The sequence below is a fragment of the Mirounga angustirostris genome, unplaced genomic scaffold (genome assembly GCF_029215605.1).
Source record: "Mirounga angustirostris isolate CCGP_5_RB_7025 unplaced genomic scaffold, mMirAng1.0.hap1 SCAF_6, whole genome shotgun sequence".
Classification (NCBI taxonomy): domain Eukaryota; kingdom Metazoa; phylum Chordata; class Mammalia; order Carnivora; family Phocidae; genus Mirounga; species Mirounga angustirostris.
Genome location: NW_026991714.1, coordinates 143,097,132 through 143,120,796, shown reverse-complemented (window position 1 = coordinate 143,120,796; position 23,665 = coordinate 143,097,132). Strand labels below are relative to the sequence as shown.

General features: G+C 54.3%; 1 protein-coding gene across 2 annotated transcripts in view; it reads right to left on the bottom strand.

The window, feature by feature from the left end:
* Positions 1-23,665, bottom strand: part of GRK5 (G protein-coupled receptor kinase 5) — a 212,254-nt gene that overhangs the window by 28,662 nt on the left and 159,927 nt on the right. The gene's annotated exons all lie outside the window — the stretch shown is intronic.

Below are 23,665 nucleotides of genomic sequence, written 5' to 3'. Positions count from 1 at the left end.
ACGAGCCCAGTGGGGGTTGGGTGCCTGGGAAGGACTCCCAAACCTCCCAAACCTGGTAGGGCCAGGTTTCTGGCTCTGCCACTTTCAGTCTGTGGGACCTCATGGAGGTCACTTGGTTCCTGTGAGCCTTGCTGGCCTTATCTGCAGCACGCTGAGAATGATGTCCCTGTGTCTTGGGCTTGGGGTCAGACCTGAACGAGATGTGTGTCCAGAGCTGTGCAACATGGATGGATTGGTCGGCCAGCCCCCTGGGAGCTTGCAGGTGCCCCTTCCCAGGCTGGGCCTGTCTGCTCAGAGGGCAAGGTGAACACCTGCCCAGCCTTGAGGTCCTGCGTGAGAAGGTCTGGAATGGGCAGAAGGGCCAGCAAAAGCACAGCTCAGCAGCAGAAGAGGGGTGCTCCGTGGGCACAGCTTCGCCTGACTGACAGGAGCAAGGCCCAGACCTGCTACTTGCAGCTGTGGGACCTTGGTTGGGACTCAGTCCCCCGTTATCAGGAAGATGCTCAGGAATAACAGTTTCTCTCAGAGAGAATCAACGAATCCTTTGGGTCAGGCAAGTGGCCCAGACCGTGGTACCTGGTAGGGAGCGTGCAGTAAACATCATTACTGTCATTCCCTTCTTTCACGGGAAGCTGCGGCCTGAGTGTTTCAAGCATGAAAGGACAGTTCTGAGAATTTCTGTGTCCTGCCCACGAGCAGGAGCCACGGCCGGGAGGACTCTAGGACCACCAGAAGCCTGCCCCCTTCCTCTGACTGTTCACCCTCCACCACCAGCTGGGCTGATGAGGTGGGTTTTAAACAAATTACAGGGATATTTGAGAAAATTGCCAGGAATGGGCCCAGAAAGATGGAATGTAGATTTATCTTTCTCCCCCAAAGATGCTGAAATCTGAAAGGCTTGCTTTCTCCTTTCAGCTACTGAAATGTGACTATGGAGATGATTTCCCTGAGAGGCCAACTGGGTGTCTTCTGCGGTGGGGGGGTCCAACTCCGGGGGTGGCAGGGGCACCCACAGCAGCAGGACCCGGATGAATGAAATTGGTGGCTCATCTTCTATTCATCGTGGTTCTGAAGGCCCACATTCCTGAGTCCCTTCCTTCTTTCTTCTCTCCTAGGCTCTGCCCCCTCCAGATCAGGGCCCTCGGTGGGGGGAGCCTCAGGTGTTGGGGGGCAGCCACGGTGAAGGTAAATGCTGCTGGCTCACCCAATGACGCCACACAGCAGGCTTGTTGGCCATCACCAACCCTGGGTGGTGGTGGCTCCCTCCCCCTGACCCTGTTCCTCCCCCTCACACTAAAAACCTTGATGCAGAAAAGATGCTCGATGTTGCAGAAGGAGCCCCACACCAAGAAACTGGAGCCCCGAGCACCGGCCCACCCTCTGGGGCCATTGTGTGCTTCCATCCCCTCTGTCACAGGCAGGAGCTGCTGCAGAGATGGTTGACAGTTGGGGGGGGAGGTCGCTTCTAAGACTTGGGGGACTTTCTTGGGAATTCTGGCAGCTGAAATCTCTTGGGGATCAGTAACTCTGGGCTACTTCAGAGCAATCAAACCCTAAAACAAACACGGAGGCCATGGGCAAATTTGCGCCACAAGAGCTGATGGCCAGACGACCTTGGCTTGAAGGGCCCAGTACTCAGCACAGAGCTGGTGTCCACGGTACGTATGCGAAGGAGTGACATGAAACAAGGTGCGTGCCAGGATGTGACCTGAATCTGGGAGGAGTCAGCAAAGACCAAACAGACATGCTGGGTGGGGCAGTCATGGGGAGAAACCCCCACTTCTTGGACCTCAGAAGAGGCACCTGGGTTACCCACCTGTATGCACTCAGCTGCACCCCTGTTTTGCCATCAGACACCACCCCGGGAGGACCCACCCTTACCCGGAGTGGACCGAACCTGGCGTTGGGCATGGTGTGGGGGTGTTAAAAGGTGAAGCCAGTGTGGCCCTGACTGCAAAGCACATTTTCTCCAACAAGACAGGAAAGACAGAAATCAGGTAATATCCTAGCAGGAAGTTCTCTCGCCTCTCTAGGCTACATGGGGTCGTGTGTAAAAGGGGCCCACTGAAACTCAGTGGCTCTCACACTTTTTTTTTTTTCCAGCAAACTTCTTCCTCCTCCAAATGAACTTTATCTACAGACCCACTATTTAAAACCAATGGGTAGCTCTGGTTTGCCCCTGCTGAAGGCCAACTGTGGTCGGGCACTGTGAGAAAGACCTTACATTCATTATTTCATCTAACCTTCGTCACGGCTCCGAGAGGTAAATACTACTATAATGCTCATTTCACAGACAAGGAAATGGAGGTCCAAAAAGGTTCAGTCATTTGACACCAGGTCACCCAGCCAATAAGTGGCAGACAGGGGTTGTGAACACAAGTTGGGTGGGTGGGTCTGGAGTGAGTCTGGTTGAAGGTGGCGGGTGTCTGGGCCACCTGTGCCCCTCCCGCCCACCCCCCATCTCCCAGGAGCCCCTCAGCCCTCAGGATGGGCAGGAAGAACTGAAATGGAAGATGGCACAGCTCAGGGCAACGAGCCCCTGGGCTCAGAGAGGGAGATCGTTACGGGGTGGGGTCATCTGGGAAAGGTTTCAGGGAGGAGAGGGTCAGAGGTCAAGCAGAATCTGGGCTTAGACCTCCACGCCCCATGGGTCTTCCCATGGAGGACCATACTCTGCTTCCTCCTCAGCCGATGGGAGGAGTGGCCCAGGGTCTAGGGGCGACCCAGCTGTGCACATGGAGTCCCACTGCTCTCATTCTCGGGGGTGGGTTGGCGGGAGGGCTCTGGGGATGCTGCCCATGCTCAAAGCCCTAAGAGGAGTTAATGAGTGGGTAGCAGTGCGTTCGGTTTGATGACCATGGGTTTAAACTCAGTCTCTGGCTCAACATGAAGAAATGAAGCAATTCCAACCAAACCCCCTCTCAAGTGACTCCAGAGAGTAATGCCTCTGCCAGTAAGGGAGTAAGAAGCTGTTGGCCGGTTTAAGTTGGGAACTGAAACCCAAACTTGCCAGGAGGGTGAGAGGAGCAGCAACCAGGGGACATTTCCATGGGACACTTGCAATGTGCATCGACAGAATTGGAAGGTATCGGTCCTTCCCCTCCAGTTCAGAGAAGTCCGCTTCCAAGGGAGACCCATGAAGAAGGCTCACCCTAGGCTGAGTGCGAGGTCTAACACATCACGTAAGACAAAGTGCCACCAGACGCTCTGAGTGCTCTGGGGTCCCAGCAACCACAGCCCGCTGCACACCATCCCCTGTGGCTTGAAGGCAGAATTCCACAGTTTCAGATCTCATTCCAGGAAGCTAATCCCTTCTGGTCCCAGGAGGCCTGTGAGGTGGGCTAGGGAAGGGAGGGAGTGTATCCTTGGGGCCAGGTGGGCTCAGCAATGCCAGGAGAATTGTGGTTAGCACTGTGGCTCTTTCTAGCAGGAACTGTCCCTCTGGGGGGAAGCTGAGGGTCAGAGTGGGGAGAAGGCTGGGGACCATCGTCCTCCATGTTAAAGATGTCCCTCTAATTTCTAATCAAACAGAGAAAGCCCTAAGGCCCTTAGACGTTGGCAGGGCTGAAAGCGGCCAGGAGAACAGGTCTTGCTGGAGGTCTCTGTTACAGGTTCCCCTGGGGTCTGGGACCCTCTCAGGCCAGCAATATTTTGAAGTGACACTTTATCTCTTTGGTCACCAGATGGTCTCAAGTAGCTCCGGCTAGCAGGCCTTGACTTTTAATACCACAGTGTGAATTTAGGCACCAAGTTTCTTCCGAAATGTGTGGAATTAGCTCTTGGTGGGGCAGCTTCCGAGGATAGGAGGAAGAAATTGAGGACAGAGTTTCTCTGCTGGAGGCCCCACCATGAATAGCTTCCTGCTGCTCTTGGGCATGGAAGCTCACCAGCTGGCCAGCCTCCATGTGATCATTTGCCCAGCCTGGCCTGACAGTCCACTCTGATGACAGGATGACACCCAGCTGCTCATAAGTTTTGCTCCGTGGCCAACTCCTGGGATAGCTTAAGACAGCATGACGTGCCTTGGGGACATGGCTGTGCTTGCTGGGGGCCGCCCTCTCCCCTCCAGCCAGACTGACAGAAAAGAACTCTGCTTCCTTGAGGAGCTCTAGGTGGCAGGGAGCACCTGTCTTGCCCCTGAAATCACAACTGGAGCAAGAGAATCTGCACCGTGCTCCCCTCTTTGGCTAAGGCTCCTCTCCACCGTTTCCCCCCAAAGTTGCTGGGGAACAGAGGGGGCATTAAAGCTTGGGTGTGCTTTATCCACTCTCAGTCTGTGCCTCTGGATAAAAGCCCCCTTCGCCCTTGGGGGAAAGAACCTGCTTTACATCCCCCTTTAGAATGAGCAATTGACCTTAAATCCATCTCCTGTACCAGAGGAACTTGGGCCCTCACCTGGTAGGACAGACTCCCCCCATGCGTGTCAGGCTCTAAGTCCCCCTCGGAATCCCTCAGAATATCTGCTCTTTTTTACCTCCTCCCCTGGTGGCCCAGACTCACTCTCCGCTGTTCCCGATGCTTACGGCACGGGTTCTGGGGATACAGGCAGCCCCCGCTGCCCATGTGAACCAGAATGCACCTTTTGAGGCAGCAAGATGTGGGGAGGCATGGGTGTCTTTCTGGGTACCACAGCACAGTGAGAAGAGCCCCCCCCCCCCCCCCCCGCCATGCCACCTGGCATGCAGGGAGGGAAGACCCCTGAGCTGGATGCAGGGGGCCAGTGGGCTTTGCACCTTCACTCTCCTGTAGGCCCCTCTCCTCCCTTTTGCCCCCCCCCCCCCCCCCCCCCCCGTGAAGCTCTCTGGGGCCTCACGCTGCCTCCACTGCCTGCCTGTGACCCTAAATTCTGACACGTGGCCTAAGCCAGACCTCTCTTACCCTCTGCTCCATCAAAACAGTAACCTCGCAATGCGCAGGCACAGTATGGATGACCAGTGATGAATCAGTGCCCTGGAGGCCTCAGGATTTCTAAAGAGAAGGTAGTTCGTAAAGCAGAGGATGGGGAGTGTGGCGGGAGGTGGCGGTGGGAGATCCGACTGGATGGAAGAGCCGAGCAGCAAGGACCGGGCCTGAAGCTGCATTTATAATCCCCAGCATTGGCAGCGCATCCGGAGCGCCCACGCGCTTGGCCTGGGGGGCGTCCTGGCTAACTCCGTACCTACAGGGAGCCCCGAGCTGCCTCAGGGCCACCGGGCGCGCACGGGCTCAAGGCTCCACCCCTCCCAGGTCAGAACTGCCGCTTCCCAAGGGCCTTCCGTGCGAACCCGAAGCGGGACAACCCCGGGTATTTCGGGGACTCAGGCCCGCTCGAGAGGGAGGGTTGGCGGTGAGGAGGCAAGGGCCCGGGCCTGGGCAGGAAGCCAGCCCACGGTGCTTTACTTGGTACTCAACCCAGGAAGCAGGTGCTGATCACCTGCCGCACCCAAGGCTCTGCTGCTTAGGGTGCTCCGACGCCCACCCTCACTGACTTCACGGCGAGAGACGTGACGCCCCAGGGCAGGCGACGGCCCAAGGCCAGCTCTGCCTCCGCAGGCCGGATCATCCAGCCTCGGCCCGCCCAGCGGTCTGCCCACCAGGTGGCGCCCGTGAGCCCCTCCCGGCGCGCTTCGCTGCACACTCTCCCGGGTGGCCCGGCCTCCCGGCCTCGGAGTAGGGAGGCCAGATGGCACCCCTGAAATAATTACCGAGTGATTCGTCTCAGACCTGAGGAGCGCGGCCTCTGCGATAACAGTTGAGGGGAAAAATGAGAAATCGGCCTGGGAGGGAGCCCCCGGGAGGGAAGGCGAGCGCAGGACCGTGCTGGAGAGGTGGGATTTGCAAGGGTGGAGGAGGCCAGCATGGCAGGGGCAAAGGCCAGGAGGCTGGAGAAAGCAGGGAGGGGGTGCGCAAAGAGAGGAGGACTCATCTAGAAGATATTAAATAAGCAACTGACACGGGGCGCCGCCATCTCTGTGAGGCTGGTTCTCATGGACCGCTGCATCTGCTCCCCGTGGGCACTGCTGTCTCCCGCTGCACTGGGACGACTAGCAATAGAAAGGGACGTCACTTCCTGCATGAGTGAGGGACGCCACATGTCTGAAAACCTTGCTCCTGAAGCATCTGCTGGCTTCAAAGTCTCTGGTTTAAAGATGTCAGACGGGAGAAGGAATCAGCTGTACGTGGCTGGTGTCTCTGGAGACACACAGGGATGGAGGCATGGTTGGGCTGTCAAAGGCTCTTCAGAACCACCTCCCACACCTCCTTAGTAGTCATCAGCAATCCTGAAGTAAGTGCCCTTGGGGTCACCCTCAGAACCTTCTGGAAACACAGAGCCTACACTTGCTCACAGATACAGGACCTGAGGTGGAACAGGAGGAAGAGAGCACAGAGGGCTCCCCTGGAAAGATCCGTCAGGGCCCAGTTGGCTCAAGTCACTCATGGCACAGATGGGTTAACTGAGACAAAGGACTGAGAAGGGAAGGGACCCCTCCAAGGTCACACTGTGGCCCACGGTACAGCCAGGATTAACACCTGGAAGGGCTGAGCTGCACCAGCCGGGAACCAGGTGTGCTGGGCCAGCTCTAGGGGAGGGACATAGCTTCGGTCTCATTGGCCCCACTCAAATCCAGCCTGTCCCCACCTCACAGACGGACATGCACATACAGCAACCCTAACCCTGGTATGTCTCCCACCCACCCCTCCTCTCCGTCCCCACCTCACGGCCCTGCATTCAAGAATTCTCTTCTCTTACCTGCTACCACTTGCTCTTGCCGCCAGGGGAGTTTTTCCAAACCACACAGCACAGATGGTCTCCACTCCAAAAGACAAAGCCCACTGCCTTCTTGGCCCTGGCCCCAAATGCCCTTCTCGATCTGCTTCTCGCCCCTGCCTTCTGCTCATGGATGTTCACCCCATACTCGTCTCTTCCTGGGAAGCTCTAGCTCTCTAGCTGCTGGACCTTTGCGTGTTCCCTTGGAAGAAGCCCTTCCTGCCCCATCAGGGCATGTCCAAATTCCACCCAGTCTTCAGGACCCACTTCCAATAGAACCTCATCCAAGCTGATTTTCTGAGCAGGCAAGACCTTCCACCCAATCCCAAAGTGTCACCATCACCATCACTGCCATTTCTTGAGCACCTACCATATGTTAAGTGCTAGAAGCTTTACATGGGGTTATCTTTTTTAACCCTCTCAAGGTAGGTTTTAATTATTACAATCTCCATTTTAGAGATGCAAAAATAAGCTCAGAGAAGTTAAGTAACTTGCCCAAGGTCACGCAGCTGGCATGGGAGCAAAGACAGGATTCAAACCCAGGTAATCTAGTCAGAGAGCCTTAGCCCTAAGCTAAGCACCGCCATATCCTCCAAGAATGTCACAGTCCTTCTCAGATCTCCCGAGGAGGATGGGACTTTGGTCTTGGAGGCCCATGGGGGCTGGAGAATGAGATGAAATGAACTCTGCGTGTTTGGATTAATGCTATTTGTATAGTGGTATCATACGTACCACACAAGCATGCACACGCGCGCACGCACGCACGCACACACACACGCAGGCTAATGGCCAACATATGCTTCGCTTCAACATATGAAAGCATCCCACCGAGGAGCTCGTGCTCATGAGCAGCGGTTGCATCAGTGAACAAAAGGTCAGCTCAGGAGAATGTCCTATCTCCAGACGCAAGCACTTAGGGCTTAATGATGTGTGTATTTTCATATGTGGGCAGCTGACATTCCCCATGTAAACGATTTGCAATTTCCCAGTGTGGACAGACTCAGCTTTCAGGAAAAGCTGAGCAGGAAAAGGGGTTCGGGAGGGCCCCCTGCCTTCCAAAAAGGGCTGCTTCGAGGGCTGCCTGTCTGGCCCAAACCAGGGCGGAGGCAGCTGTTTCTCGGGGGGCCACCCCCATTTCCCATTTCTCCTCCAGGACAGGAACAGGGGAGGGGCACTCCCACAGCCATACCCTGGCCACCACTTGACCCCTCAAGAGGGGATCTGCGTCAGCCGCGGGAAGCCCTGCACACAGAGCCGCCAGGGCCTGGCCACGGGCGGGGGCGGGGGTGGGAATCAGGTCTCCAGCACGAGCCAAGGCCAGAGGCGGTTGTGGGAGCCTGGGAGGGGGGCTGGCCTGATAGTTACTGGCCCCCTCGATGTGAGTTTTCCCACAAATTTATACTTCTGTTGCTCCCCAGAACAAGGCCATATGGTGGAGTTTGTTGATCTAGGGTCATGGATGTGGAAACTGAGCCCCCGATAGCTCGTTGAAGGGCAGGACGGCTGTTTGTTCCTGTCTCCTCAGAATCGGGTACAATGCTGGGTGAACGGCTAGTACTCCATACATGCTCCTAGCCAGAATAGTTAGTAAGGGGTGGACCCGAGATTCAAATCCAGGCCTGCCTGGCTACAAGACCTCTAATCTCTCTGCTCTATTTCACTGAAAAGAACTGATGATGGCACACAGGAGGTGCTCAGGGTAGCTGCTGAATACATGTGTGTCCATACATTCACATTCATTGCAGGGAAGAGGGAGGTGGAAAGCAAGACTGTCTTGTCCATCAGAAGTGCCCTCATGAGGTCATCTGGTCTACCTTAATTTCGTGACAACTGGGCCAGAGTTCTTCAGGACGTTCTTAGTTACAACAGGTTGGAGTGCCTCTCTCGGGCGGCAACTGTGGGCTGGAGGTTTGGGGGAGAACCTGGAGCTGCCCTTGGGGTAAGCATCCTGGTGCCAGGGTTCCCCAGCCCATGTACAGCTGGTGTTCCTTTCCAGTTTCATCATATCCCCACCCTTCCAATAAACTCCTCCTTTGCTTGAGCAACTGGGAGTTACGTATCTGCCACTTACCACCAATAATCCACACTAATTCACTACCTGTAAAATTAGGAGGTAGGGAAGGTGACTAGGAGGACCCTCCAAACATGACCCAAAGCACCAGAGGCTTCCTCTCTCCTTGCTCTTCCCTCCCTGCCACCCCTCAGGTTGGCTGGTTCTGAGTTCCATGAACTAACTCGGCCCAGCCCACCTGACTCTAGGGACGGGCACTGGGACTGGCAGGAGGTGGGCGAAGCGGGGCTCGTTTCAACCCCAAATCCAGGCTTGAAATGAAACCTGCTTGTACAATCACGACCAGAAGACAAAGGAGGGAGTTCACCGAACGGCAGCCTCGGACACAGTTTCCTCACTCGAGGGTTGGTTTAAGTTCTGGCTGACGGGAAGAAAAAGCACCCCATTCTTCCACCTTTTTAATCAAAACCTTCAGCGGCATGTGGAAAAGCCACTGTCATGCACTCTGTGTCCGTCTGGAGCAGTTCCTCTCTCCGACCACGGCCAGGCAGCAGACACAGTCCACGAGCCCCAAATCAGAACAGAACTGGAGGACAAAGTCAGGGTTTTGTTTTCTTGGCCACTGGGGAAAAATAAATCCGCCCAGACGAATGCTGTGAGCACAGTGCCGCGGGGCTGTGGCTCCCTCCACGCAAGGTCTGATGTCTGTGGCCCCCAGCTCTCCGTCGAAACATCCCCAACTCCTCCCCGAGTGTCCACATGGTCAGCCTGACTGGTGGCCTCCAAGGCCGGGGCACCGTGCCAGATGCAGCCCCGCTAAGCAGAGACACAAGGCTGGACAGGCAGCTGGTGGCCACAGGTCCTTGGGGTAGAAGGCAAAAAATGACAAGTCTCATTGTGCTTCTTTCGAGTTCTAAGGGAGCTTACAGCTTCCCCTCAGGGTGGGCACAGACTTCAATCAGAAGCGATTCACTGGAGCAGAGAAAGCTTAAGCTTCGGGGCCCTTTACTTGCAGTCCTGGGAGCTACAGAGAGCTCTGGAGGGGGGCGGGAGGGAAGCATTTCTACAGAGGCACTGATGGTAAACTGAGATCTCAGATAAAAAGGGCCCAAATCTCCAAGGCTCTATTGATTGTGATTTCTTTTCTCATTCTCAGGAAATACTTTTGTACTTAATATTCTCTTCTGTTTTGTAATGAGGATGGTCTCCAGGTTATTTTCGCTTCAACTCCCCTCCAAACCTGGATCTTCCCTGTCTCCAAGAGACAGTACGGTGTCTCAGAGGGGCCTTGTCCAGAGGGACACCCAGGGGTCCACCGTCTACCTGCCACCAAGCCTTTAGGAGCCTGATCTCCACCTTTATCTTTCCGTGATGAACAGCCAAAGACCCAGAGTCTGAGGAGCTCACAGGGCTCCCCAGAGCTTCCCGTGGGAGAAGGAGAGGGTGCAGAAGCCAACAACCTGACGCTATGTTGAGAAGTAACCCGGCGTCCTCTGTGAGGCCCACAATCCCACTGTGACGCAGATACATGCCACCACCCTGGCAACCTCCTGAACTCTTTGGGCAACAATCTCAGGTACCACTTTGGGGGTGCCCCTGGAGATAGCTGGTTACCCTGCCAGGCCAGGAAAACATTGTAAGGGACGGAAGTGGTCTTCGCAAGCAGAGCTGAGGAGGCGCTGTGAGCAGTCAGAAAGCCGGGAGCCCGCCGCTTCTCCTGCTGGGGTCTAAGCTGATTTAGTCCGTCAGCCACGTGGGCTCCCTGAGTGTCCATTCTGGGCTCAGGTCATGAGCTCCACCCCAAGGACCTCATAGACCAACTTACTCGGCCAAGGGCACGAAGGAGTTCAAGACTGGCAGGGACGAAGGATGGCTGAGTGTGGTGCAGCCTCTCACCCCCCAGAGGCAGTCTTATCAGACCCAAGTGGCTTCATGGCTGAGGTGAGGTCTGACCAAGGCCCAAGGATGAAGGGGGTTTGGCTGAGCAACCAGGAGGACCCTTCCTGTTTTAACTCCTGGCATTTGAATACTTACAAGTATTCTGAGAAGCCCAGGGCTCTGAGAGAATCAGTTCTTTCCCTGACACTTTTCTGGACAAAGTCAAGATGGCGGATTACCTGGGAGGACCCCAAAGAGCAGGCTCCCAGAGGTCACCAACCGAGTGGGGGGCCCTGAGGCCAGCAAGTGCTTGGAACAAGCGCTGCCTCTGCACGGGGCTCCAGTCCTCCGCGATGGTGCCCCTGCTGACCTGCCACCCCAAGTCACAAGGTGTCACATTTCCTGGGTCAGCAAAGTGGAGAAACACAGCCCTTGAGAAATAGCCACAACCCTTCAAGAAGGGAAAAGCAGACTGGGGCTTAAAGGGTCTTGACCCGTATTTCCTTTGCTGTTCAAGTAGCTTCGCAGAAATGAGGAGGAAGGATTTTTAGGGGTCAGAAAGAGAGAGAGGACGTTTTTAAACATCGGCAGAACTTAGGGGCCCCGAGAGCTAGGCAATTTTAATGAGAAAGGAAGGAAAATACATGAGTGACCCTGACCCAGGCCTCAACTCTTTACGTCAAAAGCAAGAACTGATAATTAACAAAATGAAATGTGCCCGGACAGGAGTGAGGGGCCAGCCGGGCTCTGTCAATTTGATAATCCCCGGCCGTGACCTGTGGGCCCAAAGCCCTGGCTGGGAGATGACGTGCTGTTTACCCAGGCCGCGCTGGCTGTCAGGACCCTCAGAAGTGTGACTTTTCCTGGCGAGTTGTTTGGATCCAGCTGTCTGTGCTCTGGGTGAGTGCAGCCGCGCGCAGGTGACAGGAGCTGAGCTCCGGTCCGAAGGGGCTTGCTGCAGGATGCTCACGGCGGGGAGTGTCCCTCATTCCTTGTGCGTGAGAGGCCATGGCGCAGCAAGCCAACTTTCCATCTGCCAGAACACCCTCCCTCCCGTTCCTCGGCTTCCAAACCGGCTTCAGTTTGAAATTGTATTGGAAATAGCTTGGCCTTGGAAGATTTTTCTCCAGTGAAGATTTCATTCCATGGGGCTTGGGAATGAAGGAGGGGCAGGAATCTCCAAAGATCCAGGGAACTGAACTGAAACCCCCCACCCCCTGCCCCCTTTGATGTCCCCTGTTCTGCCCAAGGTCCCCGGCCGGCCAGGGAGGGCCAATCGGGCCACGTGGTGAGTCAGTGGAGCGCAGGCCACAGGGAACGGTGGCTACCCACCCGGGGCAGGTCTGGGGAGGCGGGGGAGGCGCTATGTCCTCAGGAAGCCTAAGGCTGATTTCTGTGTCCAGCCACTCTAGAGAGAGGAATGCCGGGCAGGAAATACTATACACACGTGGGAACGGGGACCAGAGGCAGAGCTGGCTCTGCCGGCATCAGAGGAGCGTCCAAGTTTCTGACCTGGAAGGTCACAAGAAAAGAAAGGGACCCAGACGGGCATGCTGTGAGGGGCCCCAGCTGGCCCAGCAGCCTCGAGGAGGTCAGAAGGAGCTGAAAAGAAATCAGGCCGCGGGCGAAGAGAATTTGCTTTCCGGGAAAGTCATGGAAGACAAGTAAGTACATCTCTTTGAAGGACAATTGCACGGTCGTTAAAAATGCTGTGCAGGGAGACCGTGACATGAGACCATGCGAATGACACAGTACGAAGTGGAAGCCAAGCCCCAGGTTCGCCCTGACCAGGGCCAGCAGCTAGACAAGGGCCGGGAGGGGACAGCCAGTGTGAACAGCCTACAGATGGCAGCACGCTTGTCCTCCCAGACTTGCTCATTCCTGCAGCACCTGGGGAGCTGACTGGGGGGAATTCTGTCTCTGGTTAACTTTAGAGAAGACAACACAGTGGAGGAGAAAGATCGCAGGCTCTGAATCAGACAGACTGGGCTTACAGCTCAGCTTCACTCTCTTTTTGTGCTTTTTCTTTTATTGTAAAATATTTGTAACATAAAAATTGCCATTTCAACCATTTTTAAGCGTACAGTTCAGCAGCAATAACTGTATTTATAATGACAACTTTCACCACCATCTTTTTCCAAAATTTTCTCATCACCCTATTAAGCAGTAACACCCCATCTCTCCCTCCCAGGAGCCCCTGGTAAACTCTAATCTACTTCTGTCTTGACAGATTTGCCTATGCTGACATTTCACATAAGTGGAATTATACAATGTGTGGCCTTTTATGTCTGGCTTCTTTCACTTTGCATAATGTTTTCAGGGTTCACCCACGTGGTGGTCTGTGTCAGGATTTCACTCCTATTTATGGCTGAATAATGTTCCATTGCGTGGACAGACCACGTTCTGTTTATCCATTCATCTGTTGAGGGGCATTGGGTTCTCTCCACCTTCTGGTGACTCTGGATAGGTTGCTGTGGATATTGGCATACACCCATCTGTTGGAGTCCCTGTTGTCAATTCTCCCAGCCTGCCCTCTCAACAGCTAGAGACCGCTGCCCAACACAGAAGGAACAACTGTGTCTACTACACAGGATGGCCAGGAAGATAGGACAAGAGAGAGGTACAGAGCATATAGCATTAACCTGACTTGCTCACACCTCCCCCATTACAATCCACCCTTAGTAAAGGAAAGAGCTAACAATATTCCCCTTCAAGGGTCTCCATTTAAAAAGCATGGATGCTAAATGGTGTAACTTTCGGCACCAGCAGCTTCTCTGCTTTGCCCGGATGCCGCAAATGTCTCAGCATTTAGACACATATAAACCCAAAGAATAAGAGCCTTGGGAGAATTGAAGCCCAGCTGCGGGCCAATGACAGTAGAAATCGGAAAATGAAGTCAGTTCCTTCTAGTGCCTTCTCTCCAAGCTTCCAGCATAGGGTTGTAGAAAGCCTGGCAAGGAATGGTCCAGTCTCCTCTTCCAAGCCATGTGACCCTTGGAGGGGAGAGGTGCAGCCCCTCTCTGAGCCTCAGTTCCCTTACATAGGGAATGAGAAGTTGGGCTTAGTTCAGGTTTTAAAGCTGGGTTCCACCAAGCCACAAGTGTTCTTTAAAAGCCAGGGTCTGGGGAGAGGGAGGGAGGCAAAAGGGGGTCCACCCCTAGGCTGCTCAACTGTGGATGGTCTCTGTGTCTTTGCATACTGGAAACTTGTAGCTAAAGCTATCTGCAAGGCCCTGGATTGGGTGGCCCCTGAGATTGCCCTGGGTGCCTGGGCTCACCCCAGGAGGTGTCCTCTGTCCCCTTGGGGTATATTGGAGGAACGATCCCCCGGATGGGCTCTCGGCCCCTCTCCCAACATACCAGGATTTCGGGAGGCTGAAACCTCCATTCAGAAGGCAGTTCAAGCAGCAGGGGCCCTTCATGGGAAGTGGTGCTGTGCTGGGCACTGGGGTGAACTTGAAATGACCCAGGGGCCCTCATAGGTCCTGCTGTTCTACAAACAGTACCCTAGCTCCCTGGTGAGTGCTCCTGGGTCATTAATAAACCCTCAGTCAAGAAGAGACTTAGGCAGAGCCCAAGGCAGGGAGCCAGGTTAGGTCATCTTAGGAGAACAGGATGGGGTAGGGTCAAGAGCACAGACAGAAGTCTCAGCTTCCCCCATCCCAGCTATGTGACCTTGAGTGAGTTACTTAACCACTCTGTGTCCATCTCTTCGTTTTTAAAATGGAGATAATAACCCATGGGATAGATGTGAGGATTAAGTGAATTATTTAAAGCCCATATCATGTTTGGCACGCAGTAAGAACTGCTCCTGGGACCGCAGGGGGTTGGAGCTGGATGGGCCTCTCAGATGGCATGCAGGCCAACCTCCTCACTCTACTGATGAAAACTGAGGCCCAGGGAGAGCAGGCATCTGGCTGTGAGGGGAATGAGAAGAGGCAGGCTTTGAGGCTCAGGCCTGGCTTCGATTCCCCACTTGGCCCAAGCTTGGTGTTCTTGGGCAATTACTTAACCCCTTTCAGCCCTCGTTTCTCATCTGTTCAGACAACTGTTACAAGGACCGAGTGAAACAGGGAACATGGAGTTCCGGGCATGCAGCAGTTGCTCAGTAGATGCTAGCTCCCTTCTGTCTTGCCCCAGGATAGCTAGTAAGTACAAATGTGCCTTTATTTGTTTTGAATTCTGCTCTCTGCTGCTCCCAAAAATGGAAGAGGAAGAGGCCCAGCCTCCCCTTCCCCACTGCTGCTTGAGAAAACTCAGGAAGTTCCTCTCTCAAGTTTTCTTCTCAGTCCTCTTCCGCGGAGTCATTTTGCAGTGCTGTGGCAAAGTGGGAAAAGCTGCCCCTCCAGCCCCACTGCCTGCCCAGCCAGATCCTACTCAGAAGGGGCTCAAGAGAAGGTGGACTCCGAGCTCACTGGATTCATTGACAGCAGGATGGAGATGCTCTTCTAGGCATCTTCTGGGAGACAGATGAGGGCCAAGCAATCTAGCGGAGATGAAATGCTGGGTCCGGGGCCAGTGTCTGGAAGCCCCAAACCCCATGGAGGATGGGGCAGGCACTGGGAAGGGAGCGATTTGTCCAAACCACCTATATCCCATGCCTTGGGTTGCCCTGGGGACCAAGGATTGGTTAGACGGTTAGGCAGACTCTAGGCCAGCTCCCCGCCAGGCCACAGAACCCAGGAAGGGAGATGGGAATGAGCCTGATTCCTAGTCCAGTGCTCCTGGCTCCAGGTCATGCTGTCTCTAGCAACAAGCCAACATTTATAAAATGCATCACAGCTGGGAGGTAGATAGTTAGCCCAGCATTTTCCGAAGATGATGAGATGGTCTTAGGAGGTGCAGGGACACAATTAAGTAATACTGAATCGCTTAGTGATAAAGGTATTCTCTTTTCAGTTCTCCTTTGAGCCTCCCGTCATCAAGAAGGAAGTCTCAGTGTGGGGCCACCGGCTTGCTAACACATCTCCAATACTCACTAATCTCTCTTCCAAACAAAGAGAAAGGCAGCTTTAGGCTCAGAGCCTTGGGCAGGCAAAAGAGGACCCAGGGAGGATTTAATGCCACTTTTCCTAGTTAGCTTCCTGTATGATAAATAAATGCTGGCTTTCCAGGCATGGTCTTGACACAAAGTTTTCTTTTGAAACTCATTTAGTTTAATTAATTAATTAGTTAATTAATTTTTAAAAGATTTTAAGGAAACTCTACACCCACATAGGGCCCGAACTTACGACCTCACGATCAACAGTTGCATGCTCCACTAACTGAGGCAGGCACCCAAAACTCATTGATTTTAAACAGAAAGACACGAGTTAATTTAAAAGAGAAAAAACTTACATATAATTAATTGTAAGGGTGGTATGCAGATACAGCAGGACTGTGGGGGTGCCTGCTGTCAGAAGGAAGGCTGGCCATGAACCCATCCGCGCGCCATGTTTATCATCCCCATACTCAGACGGGAGAACTGAGGCTCCAGGGATGTATAGCAGGAAGGTGGCAGAGCTGGGGCTCCATGTGCTCCTGAGGGCAAGGACCGAAGCTGCTGACTGCCCCGCCCCCAAGGTGGAGGAACTGTCCCCTCGGAGAAGCTAGCCAGCTTGGGCTACCTCAGACTCCTAATCGGCTGCCCAGGCTGAGAAGGGGGAGGCACCGGTGAAATGAGCAGGGGGCCGGGGGCCAGAGAAAGAGGAACTTGGAATAATTATTATTTCCTTCCATTCAAGCTCTTTACTTTTTAAAAGGTGGATGTTTTCCGGAGAGCCACACCAGCACTAGGAATAGATTTCTTTTGTGCAAAAACTCGGGCTGATGGGTAACTTCCCCTTAACAAGAACAAACTTCCCTGCCTTACCCTATCATGGTTCACAGAAGCAAAGAGGCCTGTGTCTGTGTGAGGCCCAGAGAACAATATCCTGCCAGGAGACCTCCAGCAAGAAGTGCCCCCCAAAAGCTGCCCGTCCTGGGCATTCCCAGCATCCCACAGAGGCTGCCAAGCCGGTTCATGTCAGGAGTCTGCCCCAACCCACCAGTGCACCTTGGTGTCCAGGCCCCTTCAGCAGGACCCTCCACCAGGTCTGAGCCTCCCCTGGAGTCTGCTGATAGCACATTAAAACTGGGTGCCACCTGCCAGGCCTCAGTGACTGGGGTGGTACAACTCAAAAATGGAGACTTGGCACCACCGCTCACGGGTCCAATTAAAATGAATCACGGCAAGTCGGACTACAAACAACATGGCTGAAGCAGGAGACTCGGGGGCTCACCGGAAGCCCTGCCTCCATGATTTGAAACCAGCCTCTTCCCTTCCCAGAACTTGGTTGCCTGATCTGTAAAATGGGTACACTAACACCCAGCTTGGGGAGTTGCTATGGAAGAGCCAAGAACAGGTCTGTACAATGCCATTGCAGTGTTGGACACCGATGGCCTAAAGGACAGGATACTGTTATGTCAATTGGGAGGACTGGAATAATCGTGAAGGACCATGCCTGGCCCTGCTCTTCCCAACTGGCAATGGGGCTTTGGTTCTCCAGGGGAAGACAGATTCATAGGCCTAAAGTGCACTACGATTTGTTTACTTTGTCCCCATATGCACCCTGTTCCCCAAAACCCCGAGGCCTTCTGACAAGGAAAGATAAGACAAAATGAAAACAAGTCCTTTAAAAACAAGTAACAAAAATGAATCTGGGTTTTGTCAAAATTAAAGACCATTGTGCTTCGAAGGACACCGTCACAAAAGTAAAAGGACAGCTCACAGGGTGGGAGAACATACTCGCAAATCACGTATCTGATTAAAGACTTGTGTGCAGAACATACAACGAAGCCTTAGGATTCAACATTAAGACGACAACCAGCCTAATTGAAAAGTGAGCAAAGGATCTGAACAGACATTTCTCCAAAGAAGATCTACAAAGGGCCGATAAGCACATGAAAAGATGCTCAGCATCATTAGCCATTAGGAAAATGCAAATCAAAACCACGATGAGATACCATTTCATACCCTCTAAGATGAATACAATTAAAAAGACAGAAAATGCCAAGTGTTGGTGAGAACGTAGAGAACTGGGAACCCTTAGGTGCTGCTGGTGGGAGTGGACAATGGTGTAGCCCCTACAGAAGCAGTCTGGCAGGTCCTCAAATCACTAAACATCGAGTTACCACGTGACCGAGCTATTCCGCTCCAATGTTATCTACTCAAGGGAGATGAAAACTTACGTCCAGGCAGAAACTTGTACACGAATGTTCACAGCGGCATTATTCATTCTAGCCAAAAAGTGGAAACCACTCAAGTGTCCATCAACTGATGAAAAGATACATAGAACAGGGTCTATCCATACAGTGGGATATCATCCTGCCATAAAGAAGACTGAAGTACTGATACATGTTACAACATGGATACACCCTGGAAACACTATGCTCAGTGGAAGAAGATACAAAAGGCCACACACTGTATGATTCCATGTATATGAGATGTCCAGAACAGGCAAATCCACAGAGACAGGAAGTAGATTAGTGGTTGCCCAGGGCTGGGAGGAAAGGGAAATAGGGAGTGACTGCTAATGAGTATAGAGTTGCCATTGCGGGTGATAAAATCTCCTGGAAGCAGACAGTGATGGTAGTTATACAACTTTGTGAATATTTTGGACCACTGACTGTACACTTTAAAGGGATGAATTTTACGGTATGTGAATTTTATCTCCATAACGCTAGTATTTTAAAGTCTGTAGTGATGGATGATATATCACACTGCTTTCATAATCACCTGTTATTATTTATTACTATAATTAAAAATACTGTCCGGGGCGCCTGGGTGGCTCAGTTGGTTAAGCGACTGCCTTCGGCTCAGGTCATGATCCTGGAGTCCCGGGATCGAGTCCCGCATCGGGCTCCCTGCTCGGCAGGGAGTCTGCTTCTCCCCCTGACCCTCCTCCCTCTCATGCTCTCTGTATCTCATTCTCTCTGTCTCAAATAAATAAATAAAAAATCTTTAAAAAATAAAAAATAAAAAATAAAAATACTGTCCAGTCCACCCCAGCTCAGAGCAAGCCTGCCCCCCTCCCCACCCCACACGCACCCCCCGAACACCTGTATCACCTCTGGTCTGCAGGTACCTGGAAGGTGAACTGCCCAGATCTCTACAGAGCCCAGCACACAAATCTGATCCGACCAAGGGGCCTCTGGGCAGCTGCTCCGAGCTGACACACCTTTGACTATTTCTAGGACATGCGAAACCCATGGCTGTCTCACCAGCACCAGAGGACTAGCCTGTCATACAGACAATGTGTGCAGTTTGGGGTCTGGGGGGTGCGAAGGTAGGCAGGAAGTTGTATGCGCCGTATGCTTCCCCGAATCCTCCAGACCCCCTCGCTGGCCAGTGGAGCTTTAACAAGGCAGCTCCTGCGCTTCCTTCACTCCTCTCCTCCCCTTTGGCAGTGACCACGAGGCAACATCTTCAAGATGGTGGGGCCACAAAAGCAGTCAGGACCCCTGGTCTTCACCCAAGAGAGCTGAAGACCCAATCAGATTGTGCCTAAGAAAGAAAGAATCTCTGTTGTGTGAAGCCCCTGAGATTTGGAGGTTGTTTCTTATGGCAGCTAGTATTAATCATCCTGATGAATGCATTGCCTTCTAATGAGCCTGGCCTCTCTGGCCAGCCTCTGTGGTGGGGGCCCTCCAGACCCCTCCTTGGCCTCTCTCAACTCCACAGCTGGAGTTCATGTCTGAATGATTTCCTCATTCAACAGCCTAATTTGGAAAGCACAGAGAGGAGGGGGGAAAGTCAGACACCAGCCACCACTGAGTGAGCGTCTAACACGGACCAGCTCTGAGCTTTGTACTTGCTGGTATATCTGTGACCCTCACAGCCACCCCACCCACTTAACAGATGAACCACCCGAGGCACTGGAAGGCTAATTAACTTTCCCAAGGCCATGCAGCTAAAGGAGGCCGAGCCTGGCTTCCAACCCAGGTCGACCTGGTTCTGAAACACCTTCTCAAAGGACTCTGCTGTCTCTGTGTTAGATCCCCACCACTTCTGGTGCACTCCAGAGCCTGCCCAGGACTGGTGTCTCTAATAGCCTCCAGAGCAAAGCTGGCCACGTTTGGGCAACTGATGCAAGATCTGGGCAGCGTCCAAGGAGTGGGCTTTGCCGCCTGGGAAGGAAGCCTTCAAGCCAGGGTTTGAAGAGCATCATCGCACAGGGAATGAGAATTCAGCTCCAGGCATAAGCTCTGGCTTTGAGCAGGGACTTTCCAGCCAGACTCTCAGCAAACACACCATGTCAGACACCGGGGAACACAAGCCAGCCAAGTGGCACCTCCCCAGGAAAAGACACGAGGCAGGCAAGGTGAGGGGCCCACAGAAGGAAGCTTCCCAGGGCCCCCTCACTGTCTCATTCAAACCAGCTCGCAATGATTGAGAGCCATGAGCCCAGCACAGTGCAGGCGCAGGGGATCTTGCCGGATACATCTGTCGCTACAGGGGATACCCACAGAGAGCAGATGCCATCACCTCTGCCCAATGAGCAAATAACCCTGCGACCTGTAGCAATGACCTTCGTCCTATGTGCTCCGTCTCTCCGTCTTTCCGGGGGGGGGGGGGCAGCCACTCAGTAACTCAAGATGAAAACCAGGGAGTCACCTGGGACTCCTTCTGCCCGTTCTCCTTCATGCCCCACACCTGGCCATCCCCTAAGAGCTCCTTCCTCCTAACATTTCCCAAGACTCTTGTGCCACCACATCCCTAGGGCCACTGTCCCAGCATGGGGCACAGTCACTCCCACAGCACCTGCAGCAGCCCCCTAGATGGTCTTCTGGTCCCGTCCCCTTCTCACCCCCATGTGGTCAGAGGGACCAGCCTGAACTGCAAAGGGCCTGCGAAGCCCTCGTGGCCCCCGCAGCCGCCGGGATGGTGTCAAACTCCTCCGCACGGTTTGCCAGGCCGCCCAGAGAGCCCTCATCCCCCTATCTTTCCACTCCTGCTATACTGACCACCGCACACCCTCTCCCGCCTCCACGGCAGGGTTTCTCAACTTCGGCGCCACTGACACTTAGTGTCAGAGAATTCTTTGTTCTGGGGCCGTCCCGTGCATCGGAAGGTGTTCAACAGCATCCCTGGCCCCTACCCATTAGATGCCACAGCACATCCTCCCAACTGTGCCAATCAAAGCTATCTCCAGACACTGCCGACTGTCTCCCGGGGCGGAAGACGTCCCCAGGTGAGAACCACTGCTCTGTACCTTTGCCCATGAAAGGCCCTTCTTTCCTTTCATTCGTATCTGGCCTCCTCCTCCTCACGTTAACATCTGATTCAGCTGCGTCACCTCCCAGACGCCTCCCTGGCTACTCAGGCTGGTGTAGGGGCAGCTTCCCTTTGCAAAGTGCTGCCACGGCTCCTGCCACACTGCAGCGGGCTGGTCCCCGGATGTGCTGTCACCAGCTCTGCAAGCAGGGCTCCTCAGTACCCCCGGGGGCCTGGAGCGTTGACCGTGTGTACCTGCATGAGTATACAGTGCGTCGCGCTCAGAGACCACCCAGGTAGGTGGCCAGAGGCAAGGGGCTGTGTGCAGCCCAGGTGTCAGGCTGAGGGACACAAAAGGGAAAAAAAACAGAGCAGGGGTCTAGGTGAAGGGCCCTGCAGGCACAGTCTGAACAAAGGCTACGAGGTGTGGTCGAGATGAGACTGGAAATGACATGGCCAGAGCCCAGTGGGAGGCTTGTGGGAGAGGTATCAGGAGAAAGGATTTTGAAGCAGAAGGAAACCAGGTCATGAAGACCTTTGGATGTCTTCTGCAGCGACAGATGTATCCAGCAGGATGTAAAATTGGGGGGCACAGGTTTTATGGTCAAATAAGTTTGGGAAATGCTTTGTCTGCAAACAGGTTTCTTTATTGCAGGACTTCTCAGAGCCTTCGATATGCTCACATGCCAGGTGAATCTTTACAAGCGGAAGATACATGTAGTATCACCCACAGGTAACTGACTACAGAGCCTCCCAAATGATCGGTGTCCTTCAGCCTACCCTTTGGAAATGCTGCGTGGAGCTGAGACCCAGGGCCTACAACTTCAAGAAGGGCTCAAGGTAAGGACGATCTGGGTTTGGGGACAATGGCTCTGGGAGTTCTTCAAAGACCTCAGGGCCAACACTGGGGCCTCAGCCACTAGCTCGACCCCTCTCTCCCAGCCCCTGGCTCCCCAGCCCCTGGGGCATCTGCAGCACTGAGAAGTGAAAACAGCTCCCGAGAGACTGTCTACAGGAAGGACTGGGAGGCAGTGCGAAATTTATTGTAGGAAAACAGTCGCCCCACGGGGCTGCTTTGACCACCTCCCCTAGGCCCCTGGGCCACAACATATGGTGTGGTTTAAATTTTTATAATTGAGGAGTACTTAAGGAAAAATGTTGGCAGGCTCAGAGGCACTTGTAAAACCGTCTGGGCTGATGAGGAGTCTGGGCCCCATCCCTCTAGGAGATGGAGGCAGCACTGAGCAGGGCAGGGGGTCCGGAGAGCAGGATGGGGTCTGCCAGCAGGGGCTTTCGGATGAGGCTGGCCAGGCAGGGAGAGAATGGAACAGCCCCTGCAGCAGCCCCTGGATGGGCCGAAGGAGCCGATAAGGCTGGACAAAGGAACCACTTCATCCTCACTGTAGACCACAGCCGGGGCAGGGGCAGCAAAAGGGCAGTGAGGGACCAGATGTGGGAAACAGGGCACCACAGTTGGGGGTGGGGGGCTCAAGTCCCGGCTGCATCACCTGGGACAGTGACAGTCCCTCCGGAGCCTCCCCGTGCTCATCCATAAGATGGAGCCAATGGAATCCCAACATGTGATAGCAGCAAGGACTAGCGGAGAGAGTGTCTGCACACAGTGGGTCCTCAAAACACGTTAGCTGCCACTGTCTGGGGGGAACACAAGCGGGTGGGCAGCGCCAACCGGGTGCAGATGGAGAGCTGGGCCGGCAAAGCGGAGGCACCGTGGAAATCGCCTTTGTTGAGCGCAGCTGAAGATTCTGTTAGCTGAGTGGCCAGAGCACGTTACCCGCCCCACCTGGCCCTGGCAGCCACCTCACGGAGCCTGCGGCCATCACGGGTGACGCCTAGGAGGTGTCTGGCAGCCCGTAGGCGCTGAGCCGGTGAGCTGTTGTTCTCACCCACCCTGGGGTATTTACACCCTCAGGGCCATGCCTCCTCTGAGCTCTGGGTCCTGGTTCTGCCCCGGGGGGTTCACGCTGTCTCAAGCGGTGGCCAGGAGATCAAAAGCAACATGACAGCGGCTGCGAGTGCGGGGAAACGGGGACCCTGCTCACACGTCTCCTCCTTGACCATTTTCAACCTGAGAACTTTCAGAGATGCCAACAAGGCCTGTATCTGGAACAACAAGGCACAGCTGCCCGAAGGCCCCATGGCCGCATGGACGGAGCGGGCAGCCACGTGTGCCCAGGGCCGCGCCTGTGCAGAGCAAGCTGGCCCTGCCCAGCGTCTGGGGCTTTTATGAACGTGAATCCTCTCGTTTCTGCCATGTGCAGAAGGACTGGGAGTGCTTGCCCATCACGTGGAGAGAAGCGTACGCTTACGAAGAAAGCAGAAGCAGAGAGACAGCAAGGGGAAGCAGCGAGAGAATGATAAGTCAGGGTGGTGGCCTGGCGGGAGCCGGAAGAAGTGACACAGGAGACCTCTCTGGGTGTGAGGCTGAACTGACTGCACAGAGATGCCCCTGGCTGCCCGCAGATGCTGGAGATGAGCAGCCCTGCTCCAGAACAGGACCCAGTGTGGTACGAGAGACCCCCGGGAGGTGGGACAACCCCACACGCTTGGGGCCCCCTGGCCCTCCAGAACCCCTGAGGGGGCAACGAGGGTGTGTTGGGGGGGGGGGACCAGAACTACCAAGGACCTCCTGGGACGCTTGTTGAGAACATCAGGGTAGGAGTTACAGGCCTCAAGGGACTTCCATGTCACGTCGATAAAATGTATAAAAACCTGCGGAGATGGTCTGTATGCGCAGGGCAGAGGAGGCCTGATTTTAAACTCTGAAGGAGCTTCTG